Source organism: Herpailurus yagouaroundi, unplaced genomic scaffold, assembly GCF_014898765.1.
Source record: "Herpailurus yagouaroundi ecotype Mexico unplaced genomic scaffold, PumYag 187, whole genome shotgun sequence".
Lineage (NCBI taxonomy): Eukaryota > Metazoa > Chordata > Mammalia > Carnivora > Felidae > Herpailurus > Herpailurus yagouaroundi.
This window is the reverse complement of record NW_024412418.1, coordinates 1,123,421-1,136,360: the sequence shown is the minus strand read 5'-3', so window position 1 is coordinate 1,136,360 and position 12,940 is coordinate 1,123,421.

Below are 12,940 nucleotides of genomic sequence, written 5' to 3'. Positions count from 1 at the left end.
CCCTCCCCAGCTTGGACGGGCAGAGGGGAGACAGAAGGAATTGATTTGGCACCCACGGAGCCCCGGGCATGAGGATACACCCCCCCCCCCACCGCCACGCCCCATACGTAGATGAGGAGGCCGAGCATCAGAGGGGTGACGTTCCAGTCACAAAGCAGCATATTTAATGGAACCCCAGGGCAGCCCTTACAACAATCACTGCTTAACGCAGGCGAGCCCCGGAGCCTGGCTAAAAGCTTCCGTCTTAATTCAGCTGCTGTGTCAAAAACACTATAGACTGAGTGGCTTAAACTACAGACATTTCTCACAGTTCTGGAGGCTGGAAGTCCAAGATCAAGGCGCTGGCAAATTTGGTGTCCTGTGAGAGCCCCCTCCCAGGTTCACAGACTGTCTTCTCACTGTGTCCTCCCATGGCAGAAGGAATAAGGGAGTTTTCTGGGGCCTCCTTCGTAAGGACACTAAGTCCATTCGTGAGGGCAGACCACCTCTCAAAGACCCCACTCCCAGATACCATCACATTGGGGGTCAGGGTTCAACATACAAATTTTGGGATACAGTCGATGGAAGGTAAATTCTGCGGAAATACAGGCAGAGTCCAGGCATGACCCCACAAATGTCAGGCATGGAAGTCACACCCACCTGGATGATGGATGCATTTTTTTTCCCTGCATCACTAACAATTATGCTAGGAATGTCTACTTGATCTCAACCTGAGACTAAGAATGTCAGTTAGAGTTGGAAGTGGCCTTGGGGCTCATGAGCTGGTCCAACATCTCCATTTTACAGATGAGAAAACTGAGGCCCATGAGGGGAAGGGTCTTGCCAAAGTCACACAGCAAGTCAGTACCTTTACAGGAAAAAGCTATGTTTCCCCCCACCCCCCGCCCTCCAAACTGTTCCTTCTACCGTCACCAGCCACCTCCCACTGAACTCAGGAGACATTCCCTTCCGCCAGCTCCAACGCCTGCCTTCCACCCCACGCTGGCACCGCCCACAGCTCCTCCACGGTCATGGCCCCCAGAAGTGGCGAAGGAAGTCTAGGAAAATAATCGTTGCGAAAATAAAAGAGTGAAGGTGGCCATGAGCTTGGAGGAAGGAGAACCCAGACCTGACCTTTGAGGGGCAACAGCGGCGCCCACTGTAAGCTTGGGGAGGCAGTGAACGTGGGGCTCTGGATGCTTCCAGCAGAAGGAGGGGTGGGGATGCCGGCCTGACCAGCACCTGCCTAGGTCCAGACATGGCCCTGAGCTGATGTGAGACTGGCGAGCGATCGGCAGGCACCCATTTATATTTTTATTTTTATTATTATTTTTTTCAATATATGAAATTTATTGTCAAATTGGTTTCCATACAACACCCAGTGCTCATCCCAAAAGGAGGCACCCATTTATAAAAGGAGGCCCCCTGAGGCAGGTCTACAGGACCCAAGTGGGGACCACACTTTCAAGCCTCAGGAAGGCCCCCCTGGTCCATGCTTCCTGCACATGGTTTGCGTCTAGCAGAAAAAAAGCAGCTAACACGTATGCAGCCAGACCTCATTGGTGCCCCAGAGACACGGCAGGGGCCGAGGGCCCGAGGGGTGGATGCGTGGATGCGACCCGCAAGCTGGTCTGAGTGGAAGGATCACCCGAGGGGGTGCTCAAAGCCGGGATTCCCAGGCGCCTCACCTGGAGATGCTGAGGCCCAAGTGTTGGTTATTTTTAGCAGGCACCCAGCCGAGGGTGGCGATCAAGCAAGACTGGGCCACAGGGGATGGGAGAAGGGAGAAGGTGGCAGGTTGTGGATGCGGTTGGAGCAGGGGCCGGGCAGCGGGACGGAGCGGGGCCCTTTTTGGAGCAGGGAGAGGCTGCAGGCTCGGTAAGAGAAGGAGCCATGCGGCGGGAGGGGAGGAGGCGCCCAGGCTGCCGATGGAGGACCCCACGGTCAGGGGAAGGCTCAAAGTCTCAGGCCTCTGACTCTGGGGGCCTCCCAGCTCTCCGTTCCTGAGCTCACTCATAATTTGAGGTGTTTGGGGTTTCTGTTGTTTATTTTTAAGGTCCCCCATTTTTGCAAAGGGAGGCAGCATGAGCCAGTGGACTGAACACAGGATGTGGGGGTCAGAAGGCATGGGTGCTAGCGTGGGCCCACCCATTTCCGTCCCTCTGACCTGTGATACTCATAGCCCTTTACAACTGGGGGGGGGGGGTGGGGATGGGTAGTAATTAAGCAGGGGCACCCACCTGAGGGAACTAGAGACGTGGTTAACGAGCCGCAGAGACAGGTGTGAGTGCGGAGTCGGTGGGGTTATTAACTAGCCTGGCAGAGCAGGAGGGGGAGGGGGAGGGGTGGGAGGGAAGCCCCAAAGCAGGAACAACTCGGGTTCCGTGGCCAGCTGTCCTGCCTCGGAGGCCAGCTCCGGTCCCTATGAACAGTGTGACCCAGGCAAGCTAGTACTGTTTCCCGTGAGTGCGACGGAGATGGGGGTTACGGAAGTGTAAATGCTCGTTGGTAAGCCTGAGCCTAAGGCAGGTGGTCCCAACCCGGCCCCCACCTGCTTCAACTGGTCCCTGTACCCGCCCTCCCGGCTCTCATCCTCCAGCCCCAGGCAGCGCCCTCGGTATGTTTTGGCGCCCGCGTGTGTTTGTCCGGGGAATCGTCCGGTGCGCAAGGATTTAATTTACACAAACGGCATTGTGACGTCTCGCTCGGTTTCTGGCTTTAATTGCCTACTCAGCCCTGTTTAAGATGCATGCGTATCGCTCTCTGCAGACAGCCAGACCTCTGCTTTTAACGGCTGCAAGTTGCACACGCGTAAACACCCATGTCTTACCAATGTCCTCTCCTGGCAAGGCAGATGGGGAAACTGGGACCCGGGACATGGGGATCCGCTTGGGAATGTTTTGCCGCATCCTTGGATGACATAGGGCTGTGCCCAGGAGCTCCAGGGAGAGGATGTCTGAGGCGGCAGGCTCCGAGACCCCAGCTCTAGCTCCCTCCAACGAGCTTGAGGCAGCCCGGCCCCCGGCCCAGCTGCCCTTGGAAATCAGTGCATCAGGGGTGACAAGCCAGGAGCAACAGCCAGTGATGCCCCCTCCTCCCGAAACCCCAAGGGTGTCAAGGCAGAGCCCGGAGGAGCCTTCCCTGCAGCCTCAGACCCAGGAGAGCCCCCCGCCCCGGCAGGAAGGACCTCTTCTTCTGGGGACGGCCAGCCACCTCGGGGGTAAGTGGACCACTCAGTCCCCACAGACCCTCCTCCCTCCAAGGTAGACACGAAACAGCCACTACCAGTCCCAGCAGCTACGGAGTGGGCAGGAATTGCAGGGCCAAGGGCACGTTCCAGCAGGAAAGTTAGAGCAGCCGGAGAACAAGACAAAACTGCAAGGCTTTCCCTGCATGGCCTCCAGCTTGGGAAAATAACAGGAAGCCTGGGGCTGCCACCGCATCCCGGAGGGTGGCTGCTTGAACCCAGAGCCAGTGGGGTGACCTGCTCCTGGGGCCACTCTGGGGTAAGCAGTCAGCTTCCCTCTGGTTCCCCTTGACTGTCCTTTGCTGATGTCCCACACCTGCAGGCCGTTCTCCCCACCAGGCCTGAGTGGGTCTTGGCCCGTGGTCAGCAAGTGTGGGCTGAGGATGTTTGTCCGGCACTGAGGTCACAGTAGCAGTTGAACTGCACGTTTGAATCCTACATCATCCGGTCACCAGCCGGGAGCTCTGAGCCTCTTTCCAGAATGGAGGCTCCCTCACCTTGTCCGTGGGCAGAGAAGGATAGAAAGAGCGGAGAGAGCCTGGGAGAAGCTACATCTCTTGGGTGACACTCAGGGATGCAGCATGTCAAGGGCAAGGTCACGGTGTTGCTCCCGGGGTCACAGAAGCCGAGAACAAGGTCACAGCTTGGAACAAATGACCACAAATTTGGGGCAATCAGCCAAGGCAACCCAGCATTCTGGAAGGCGAGGTCGAAACTATCAGGATACTTACATGGAATGAGGGACACAGCGCGCAAGGAACACGGGCTTTGTGCTTGGGCACAGACAAGGGTGCCTGTCTCCCCGGGTTCTGACAGTTCAGTGAGTTGACGCACACAGAGTGCTTAGCTCGGAGCCTGGTCCCTTGGAGGCAACCCACTTACTAACTGCTAATCTCCCGCGAAGGAGGACTGGGCCGAATGCCCAAAATGGACCTACCCCAAGGCTTCCAAGAGTTCTACAGACCAGTGGTGCCCAGCTGGGGGTGGGGGGCCCTGGGTCTGCCTCTAAGTGGCTGTGTGACCCTTGGCCAGGCATTCTAGGCCTCTGTTTCCCTCACTGCCAAGTCAGGAGGTGGATGAAGAGGTTTGCCTAAGATCCCTTTTGGCAAGTGACATCCGGACAGACGTCTGCTCAGCTCCAGCCACTTAAGTGCTTGAAAGACGAAGCCCCCCCCCAGAGACCACCGGGGTTTAGCTCACCCCCACCCCCACCCCACAGGCCCTGCAGATCCTTATTGGCTTTCTTCACGTCAGCTGTGGGGTTATCCTGACTGGGCCCCAAACCTCGTGGCGCCTCCCACCACTTACTGGCACCTGCTGGCCGGCGGACTGGAGGTGCTGGAGATGCTGCCCGGTGGTGGCCAGAGGCAGGCTTTCTGCCAAACCAGGGAGGGTTACGGGGACCTGGGAATCCTCCTCCCTCCCTGGGCCCTCGGGGGAGAGAGTTTGAGTCTGAAATGGGGGTAAGGATTCAGGATGCGGAGTTGTCCTGAGCTCCAGAGGAAGATCTCACTCACCCCACCTCACATCCCCCCCTGCAGGGGTGGGTGCTCCCAGGTTGGGAGCTGGGCTTCTGGGTGGTCAGCCAGAGGCTGCCGTTCCCTTGCACGTGGGGTGGCAGGGGAGGGAGCAGGGGACAAGGGTCTCCTGGCCCAGTAGGTTCGGCCCGAGGAAGAAGGAAGGTGAGGTTCCTGAGGTGGGGTGGGGTGGGGGTCCCACATTTGGCACACAAGTCAAGAAATGCCAGCCTCTGCGGTGGAAACCCTCCCCCTCCCCAGGACGTAGAGTCAGACACCTGATTTCTAGACCCAGATCTATCACTTGCCAGCCCTGTGACTTAGGCGGAGACAAGGGAACAATCCGCCCTAGTCTCTTCATCTTCCTATTAAGAGACTGGTCCTTCCTTAAAGTGTGATCTACAGACCAGCAGCGCTGGCCATCCCCTTGGGAGGGTGTTAGAGATGCAGAATTTCAGCCCCCACCACCCCCCCCCATGACCAACTGAATCAGTCTGCATTTTAACGAGTACCTAGCTACTTGTATGCTCATATAGTTGGAGAAGTAGTGGGCGAGGCACCTAGGAGTCTTTAGTGGTCACCTTCTAGAATTCTGTCCTACCAAGTTCTGCAGAGCCCGGTGGGAGACCTCCTGCCCTTCTCTGTAGCCATAGCCCTGTTCCTCCCTGTTAATTGGCCACATCGTGATGAGCCATAGACCTCCACCCCCAGGCTAAATCCTTCACAGATGGCAAAGTTTCCAGCGAACTTTCCAGAGCAGGGGTTTTACCCGGAGGCAGAGCCACCGGGATTCCCTGGGACCGTGAATCTTCCTGCCCCTCTCTGCAGGTCTTTATCACAGGAGCGGCCACCCTGATGGCCACGGCAAATTGCACGACTCCTAGGATGAGTTTCTCAGCCACCGTCTCTACCTCCAGGTACAAGGCATCCTGGGAAAGCTCACAGGATCCTTGTGGGAACCTTTCCACAGGATGGCGGGGAGGGTGCAGAGGGGGCTTGGTTCTCAAAGCTGCCTGCCTGCCGTGGGACACCTGATTGCCCTCCTCCCCTGTGGGGGCCTCCCGCATCTGTGCCTGTCAGTAAATGCCCCAGTCCTCCACGCCTTCTGTACAGCAGAGCCCTTCCCGCGGCCGCCATGTTGCCCCTGCTGGGCCAGGACTTCAGAGAACACCACAACGATGATTTCGAATCGAGGGAAGCAAGATGATGTGTTCATCTCCGGCTGCCAGAATGTATTAGCACAGACCAGGGGTGCTTCAAACAACAGAAATTCATAGCCTCACCATTCTGGAGGCCAGAACCCCCAAATCAAGATGGCGGCAGGATCACGTTCTCTCTGAAGGCTCTGGGGGAGAATCCTTCCTTGCTTCTCCTGAGCTTCTGGGGGTTGTTGGCAGTCCCTGCCCTTCCCCCGCTTACGGCTGCAACCCTTCGCCCCCTGCCCCCCTTCATCACATGACGTACGTCTCTTCCTTCCTGATAAGGACATTAGTCATATTGGACTAAGGGTCCACCCTAATCTAGGAAGACCTCGTTTTAACCTGATGACGGCTGCAAAGGCCCTAGTTCCAAATGGGTCCCATTCACATCCATAGGAATTCAACCTATCTTTTTGGAGGACACAAACCCACAGCAGACGGCGGGCGGCTCTTATACTGACACCTGCTCTGGTGGATTACCAGGGTTGATGCGTGCTGTCTGCCGTGGCACAGGAAGGAGGGACCATACGTGCGTCACCTGTGCCATTGACACCAGAGCAGTCAGGACCAGCAGCAGCTCTTGGGGTCTGTGGCCCATGGGGTCCACGGTCAAAGCAGAAATGTCTTTCCTACCTCCGGTAATCAGCTCCTAGTCCCCCGGGGAAGGTCAACAATTCTCCCCCCCGATCAAGAGCCCATGGAGGAAGCCTGTGACTCCTGAAGCGTGTGAGGCCAGCACACTCCCTTGCTGGCTGGGCCGTGACAGATGCTCTCTGATCTCCTGGGCGGGTGAAGGTCAGCACAGGGCTGAACCTGGTCAGCTTGCCGTGCGCCAGCCTTGGGATGTGCGCCTTGGTGGTGCAGCTGGCTGCCCGGAGCAGGTACCCCCGGGCGAGTGCCCCGGGCCCAAAACGTAGGGCAAGTGGAGGGGCCGGGGAACCAGCACCTGCCCTTTTGCACACCTTGGAACCCCGGAAACGACTCCCTGGAGCTGTCTTCTTATTCCGCACTTACCGAAGTGGGAGCCAGGGGATGCGACTGAATTGCTTTCTCAATGAGCTCGAGGTCACGTACCTACAGAGGGACTGCGGTGGAACCCGACCCCAGATCTGCCTGCTCCAGACTTACCGCTAGACCTGCTCTTTTGCTTCGAGTGGTATAAAGAATGCCTGCACGGAGCGAGAGCCTCCAGCCCGTCACCTCCTACGCAGGGCGCCCTCCAGAGAGCATACAGAGCTGGGCAGACGGTGAGGCTGAAGGTCACTGGGCTTCACCAGTGAGTGTCACCCTCTCCTGACTGGGGTCCAGGTCCGATCTGCAGGAGGACGCACAAACACATCGTGCGGTCACTACCATGGCCCCCGATGTGACAAGAATAGGGAGCGAGGACACTGGTCGGAGTCCTTTCTGCTTACGTCCCGGGGGAAGGCCAGGAGGGGCCAGTGCCACTCTTCCCAATGGGGTCCAACACCCCATGTGGGCACGGGAGGGCGGACACACACCGTCCCGTCCACTGCCGCTCTGTCCTGACCACCTCAGCAGCCCTACTGCCCGTGACTCCAGACCTTCCCCCAAACCTCCAAGACTCCACTTCCTGCCCGTGACCTCACATGCACCTGAATCTTCACATGGCCCCCCTCCAAGCTGTCCTTACCAGTAGAGCCCAAATTGTTCCTCCTACCTCCCACCCCGACCCTTGTTCACTGCTCCCGCCTTCCGTCTTCCTGAGTGCTGAGACCATGGTCCTCCCTCGCTCCCCTTTCACGGCCAGGCATCTCTTCCGTCTCTACCTCCTCACCTCCCACCCGCCCCCCAGCTCTCCTGTGCTCCAACGCCAAATAATCCTAGACGCTCTCCTGTGTATTTTCTTACTTGACCTCTCTATACTTTTTGCTGTGGGAAGTCTGTCTGAGTGGCTGATCTTGTGGAATTTGGAACTGGATGGCTTTAGCTCCCCCACTGTGTGGCTATGTTTTCCTGAACCTCAGTTTCATCTTCTGTGAAATGGGGCTAATAATATTACCGACCTGATAAAGGGATTAGCAGGTGCTCAACGGATGGCTGATGACTGCCACCTCCTTGGAAGCTTGTCTTCCTTTCCCTGTCCCCGTACCAGTCTTCAGCCCAGTACCCAGTACAGACCAGCGCGTGCCCTCCCGGTCAGATCTGCTGGACTGACTCCCAGGACCCGAGCAGGGGTGCAGAAGGGAGGAGGGACAACAGGAACATTGGGGTGGGGGGAGGGGACAGAAGCCTCTCCCCTACACCCAACATGCAGTGGCCAGGGTGAGCCCCACTGGTCTACACTGGGGGGGGCTCCTGTGCAGCGGCCAGGGTGAGCCCCTCTGGGTCCATGCTCAGGGATGCTGCTCTGGGGAGTCCCTGAGAATGGAGAAGAGGGCTGGGGAAGAAGATGTCTACAGGAGCTTAAAGGCCAGGGCCACTGTAAAACTGACAGGGGTAGGTAGAGGGGCGACAGCGTGTGGCAAGGCCAGACTCAGATTGGGGCAGCAGATGCGACGGGGAGAAAGGGCAGGGGGTGACACCTCCGGGTCCTGGCTGGTGCCTGAAGCTGAGCCTGCCCTGTAGAGGCTGGTGATAAGCTCGTTGCCCTGGCCCCTGATGACCGGCCTTCCAGGGAGCAGGAAAGGGATTCTGTACCATGTCACAGAAGAAAGTGAAGCTCAGAGAGTTGACGTAACCTGGCTGAGGTCACAGCCAGCTCCGGAACCCAGATATAACTCGTGGGCAACCTTCTTTCCAGGGGATACCGGGGCTATAAGAGGAACTCAGCCCAGAGCCCGTGGTCTGGGGGTCAGGCAAGTGCTGCCTGGCCGGCAAGCGGGGAGGCCTGGGTCGCAGGGGAGCAGACACAAAAGGATCTTAAGGGATCATGGGATTGTGGGGGCTTCAGGGCGAGCTAAAGGCAACTAGCCTGGCTCTTCCTTCCTCTCCGACTCTAGCACCTGGACCCAGGCCATGCCCATGGCTATAGCAGCGCCTCCTGAAAGCCCACCTCACCAGGTGCAGGAGCCCCCAGCCGCTGCGTGAGCACAAGGCACCTGCTGTTCCCGGGAGCTGAGCTCAATATGGCCTGTGAGGACTCTTCTCTGGCACCTGGCCTCTCTGAGGCTCTGTGGTCTCTCCATTCCTTTCTCTGGGGTTTGGAACTCCCAGCTTCATAGATCAGTCCCCCAGTTGCACACACACACACCAGCGTGGAGACAGACCTGCTCGTGGTGTCTTGGAAACATCCCCCCACGTGGCTTCTTTGTCATCAATAAAAGGTTGGCACTCAGCTGGGATCACATCCGTCTGGACGCAGTGCCTAAAGTTGCATAGCTTACCTGTGTGTGCAAGTCTGGGGACCCCGGGCATCTCATGTCCACACGGGTGGGTAGACAAGCAGGCAGGATTATCTGTCCACTCCTCATGTGGCGACCCGATTTTGTTTCCCAAGACCCCGATGCTAAATGAGAAGCCATGAAAGGAAAATATTTTCGTGAACATGAGTGGAGAAGTTACGATACTTCCATCCGTTCCCACCCAAGGAAATCAGGCAACTCTCAGAAAAATGCTCAGTAAAGACAAGCGTACAGGTAGCAAGCCCTGAATGTAAACACACTTATAAAAAAAAAAAAAAAAAGTATAATTGTTTCATTATCCCCACCCCCCACCCCAAGGAAGGAAAGCGTTGTAGATAGATGGCGGGTGGAGGAGGAGAAAGTCCCTCCCGAGATTTCTTCTTCAACATCGTTACCAATTTCATGTGATTATGGAAGTTTGGTGAGTCTAAAACTCTGATGGGGTAGACCAGCAGGCTGGAGATTCAGAAAGAGTCGCAGCTCCCATCTGTGCCTTCTAGCCAGAGGCAAATCAGTCTTTGTTCTGTTGAGGCCTGCAACCGATTGGACAAGGCCCACCACATCATGGAGGGCAATTTGCTTTACTCAAAGTCCACTGATTAAATGTTAATCTCTCCCCCCTCCCAAAAAAAACCACCTCCGAAGAAACATCCAGAAAAGTGTTTGACCAAATATCTGGGCACGGTGGCCCAGCCCAACTGACACACAAAATTAATCATCACAACCCCCACTTACCCCAGGCCAGGGCAACCCACCTTCCATGGTGAAACCCCAGTCTCCACAGAAGAAGCCAATAGAAGTCTCGGGAGGTATACTCTGTGCTCTCTGACAGATTTGCTGGGGAAGAATCCTTGTGGGGCAAATGCTCGTGGACAAAATGCATGTGCACCCGCTCTGGGCCAGACCCCAATGCAGGTGCTTAGGGAGGCAGGAAAGGGCCAGGCAGAGTGGTCTCCCCACTACACATCTCGACATCTAGCTCAGACCGCCAGGAAAGCCATTCCCGGCCCTCGGGGGACTCCAGAGAGGAACGGGAGTGCAGAGGAAACTATGCTAAAGCTGGCATCTGGGGAAGGAAGGGAAACTGGCCGGGCAAAGCGAAACGGGGGTCCTTCAGAAGGAGAGGAACACGTGCTGAGGACCCACAGGAGATCGCACAGTCAAATCAGAGGGTAACGTGGGAGAGGTGGAGGCTAGCCCTTGCCCCAAATATTCACACCCCCGATCCTTCCAGAAAACAGACCCAGGTTTGTTCGGCTCACCTGGTTTACGTCTGAAAACAGTGCGAGGAAAAGAGCGTATGTCTGATGTCAGGGACTCTGACAGGTCCAGTGATGCCAATGATGGCTTCCGTAAGGTTAGCGGGCGCCACTCACCAGCAACGACTGGGCGCCAGGGCCCTACCCCCGGTCTCTACACGCGTACCTCAGTCCCTCCTCCCACTATGGGACATGGGTGCCAACCTGCACCCCATTTCACACCAGAGGAAACGGAGGCTGGGTAAGGTAAAGTAACTGCTCCCCCTCATCGCACAGCCTGGTTGCCCACGGCTGAGACGGTCGGACTCAGCAGCCAGCTGCATTAACGCTCCGTGTGTCGTTGATTCCAGAGGACCCGAGACCGGTGGCGAACCGGCGTGAACCAGAGGCCTCACCCTGGCAGAGAAGGTACTGTCGACCTGCTGATAGACATTCAGACGCGCGCCGCTTCCTGGTGCCCACCTCTGTCAGAGGTGACAGCAGGTTGCAGAATGCACGTGCCAGTACCTGGGACGTGCAAGGTAGAGCGCCCATGTGTCCTTAGTACAGGTCTAGTTACATCTGTCTTCATGATGTGCCACCCAGACCAAGGCTCCCATCTGGGTGATAAATTATCAGGGCACAGGAGCCCCTGAGAAAGTTGCTCTCAACCCTCAGCCCCAGAGACCTATGATGACAGGCCACCAGGAGGTGGTGTGGAATCAGGTACCGAACGTGGGCAGCCACTGAGGCTGCTGTCCCAGTGGATCGGCTCTGCTCAAGGCTGCACTCAGAAAGATATTTATTTGGGGTGCCTGGGTGGCTCAGTCGGTCGAGCATCCGACTCTTGATTTCGGCTCAGGTCGTGATCTCACAGTTTGTGGGTTCGAGCCCCACATCAGGCTCCACACTGTGCAGAGCCTGCTTGGGATTCTCTCTCTCCCTCTCTCTCTCTCTCTCTCTGCCCCTCCCCTGCTCTCTCTCAATAGTACTGCCTGCCGTGCAGATCAGAAATACTTGGTACCCTTCAAATTAATAATCTTCCAATATTTGTGCAACGTTAACTTGGGGTGGGAAAAAATCATTTTCCCATAGATAAAAATTGTAACGCTCTTTCTTCATGGTCCAAATGGAGTTGTATGCACCGACCAGAACTCTGGTTTATTTGGAATTGTCTTTCCTGGTCCTCCTCTCCCGCATGTAACACAAAGCTGGATGGAGCGCATCACTCGGTTGCCAACGGCAGAGTGACTTTCCGGGGGAGCAAACACGTCTCTTTCTATATAGAGTCTCCAGGGGGCGCCTGGGTGGCTCAGTGGGTTAAGCGTCCAGCTTCGGCTCAGGTCATGATCTCGCAGTTTGTGGGTTCGAGCCCTGCGTCGGGCTCTGTGCTGACAGCTCCGAGCCTGGAGCCTGCTGCAGATTCTGTGTCTCCTTCCCTCTCTGCCCCTCCCCTGCTTGCGCTGTCTCTCTCTCTCTCTCCACCTCTCTCTCTCTCTCTCTCAAAAATAAACATTAAGAATTGTTTTTCAAATACAAAAATAGTCTCCACTTGTCTGCAGGTGTTCATGGTTTACTCTCTATAGTTATTCTGTCTGTAGTTTCTTTGCAACCAAAAACTTTTGTGGAGACATTTAAAGTCTCGCGGATGCGATCTTGGTAAACACCTCTTTGCTGTGCATTAATTGGTTTCGGAATCTGGGCTGCCTGGCAATGCCCGCCCCAACCCCCGGGGGCTGCCAGCGGGCTGGTCTCATGGCTGGACAGGCCAGTGGACACAGTAATTTGCGATGCACATCAAAAAATACCCCCCTACCCCCACTGACATGTGCCAGTGTTGGGAGGAGAAAGCTTTCTATTTAAGGATATTATCCACTTATGTACTTACTTATCTGTTTAAGAGTATTTTGGCAAAAGGGACACGGATTTCCTTTCCACCAGCTCCATGAGGACCTACAGGTGGAAACCTGAGTCAACAGGCAGCAGATTTCTGGTAAATCCCTATGAGGTTTCAGTGTTCCTCTGAGTCAGTGCCTGGGGAAGCTGCCCGCCTGGACCTGCCTCCTCCAAGAAGTCCTCCCTGATAGCCCCTCATCCTCAGGAACCTCAGCTGGTGAAACCTGATCGGTTTTGCCCCTGGGCCTCACTTGCCTACTTGGGTTGGCTGCCTCACAGGCTTCAGCTGGTCTCAGCTAGAGGACAGCGTCCCCGTCTTTCGCTGGTTTGTGCACCCGTGACATCCAGAACATGCCAGGCAGCAAAGACAGTTTGCTGGAATCGATCTCTTATGTGTTGACTGATTCTAAATCCCTCTAGAGAGTGTCCAGGAACAAAGTCCTTGAACAAACCCCTTTCGTATGCACCTAAAGACCCCCTACCACTCATCATACATTTA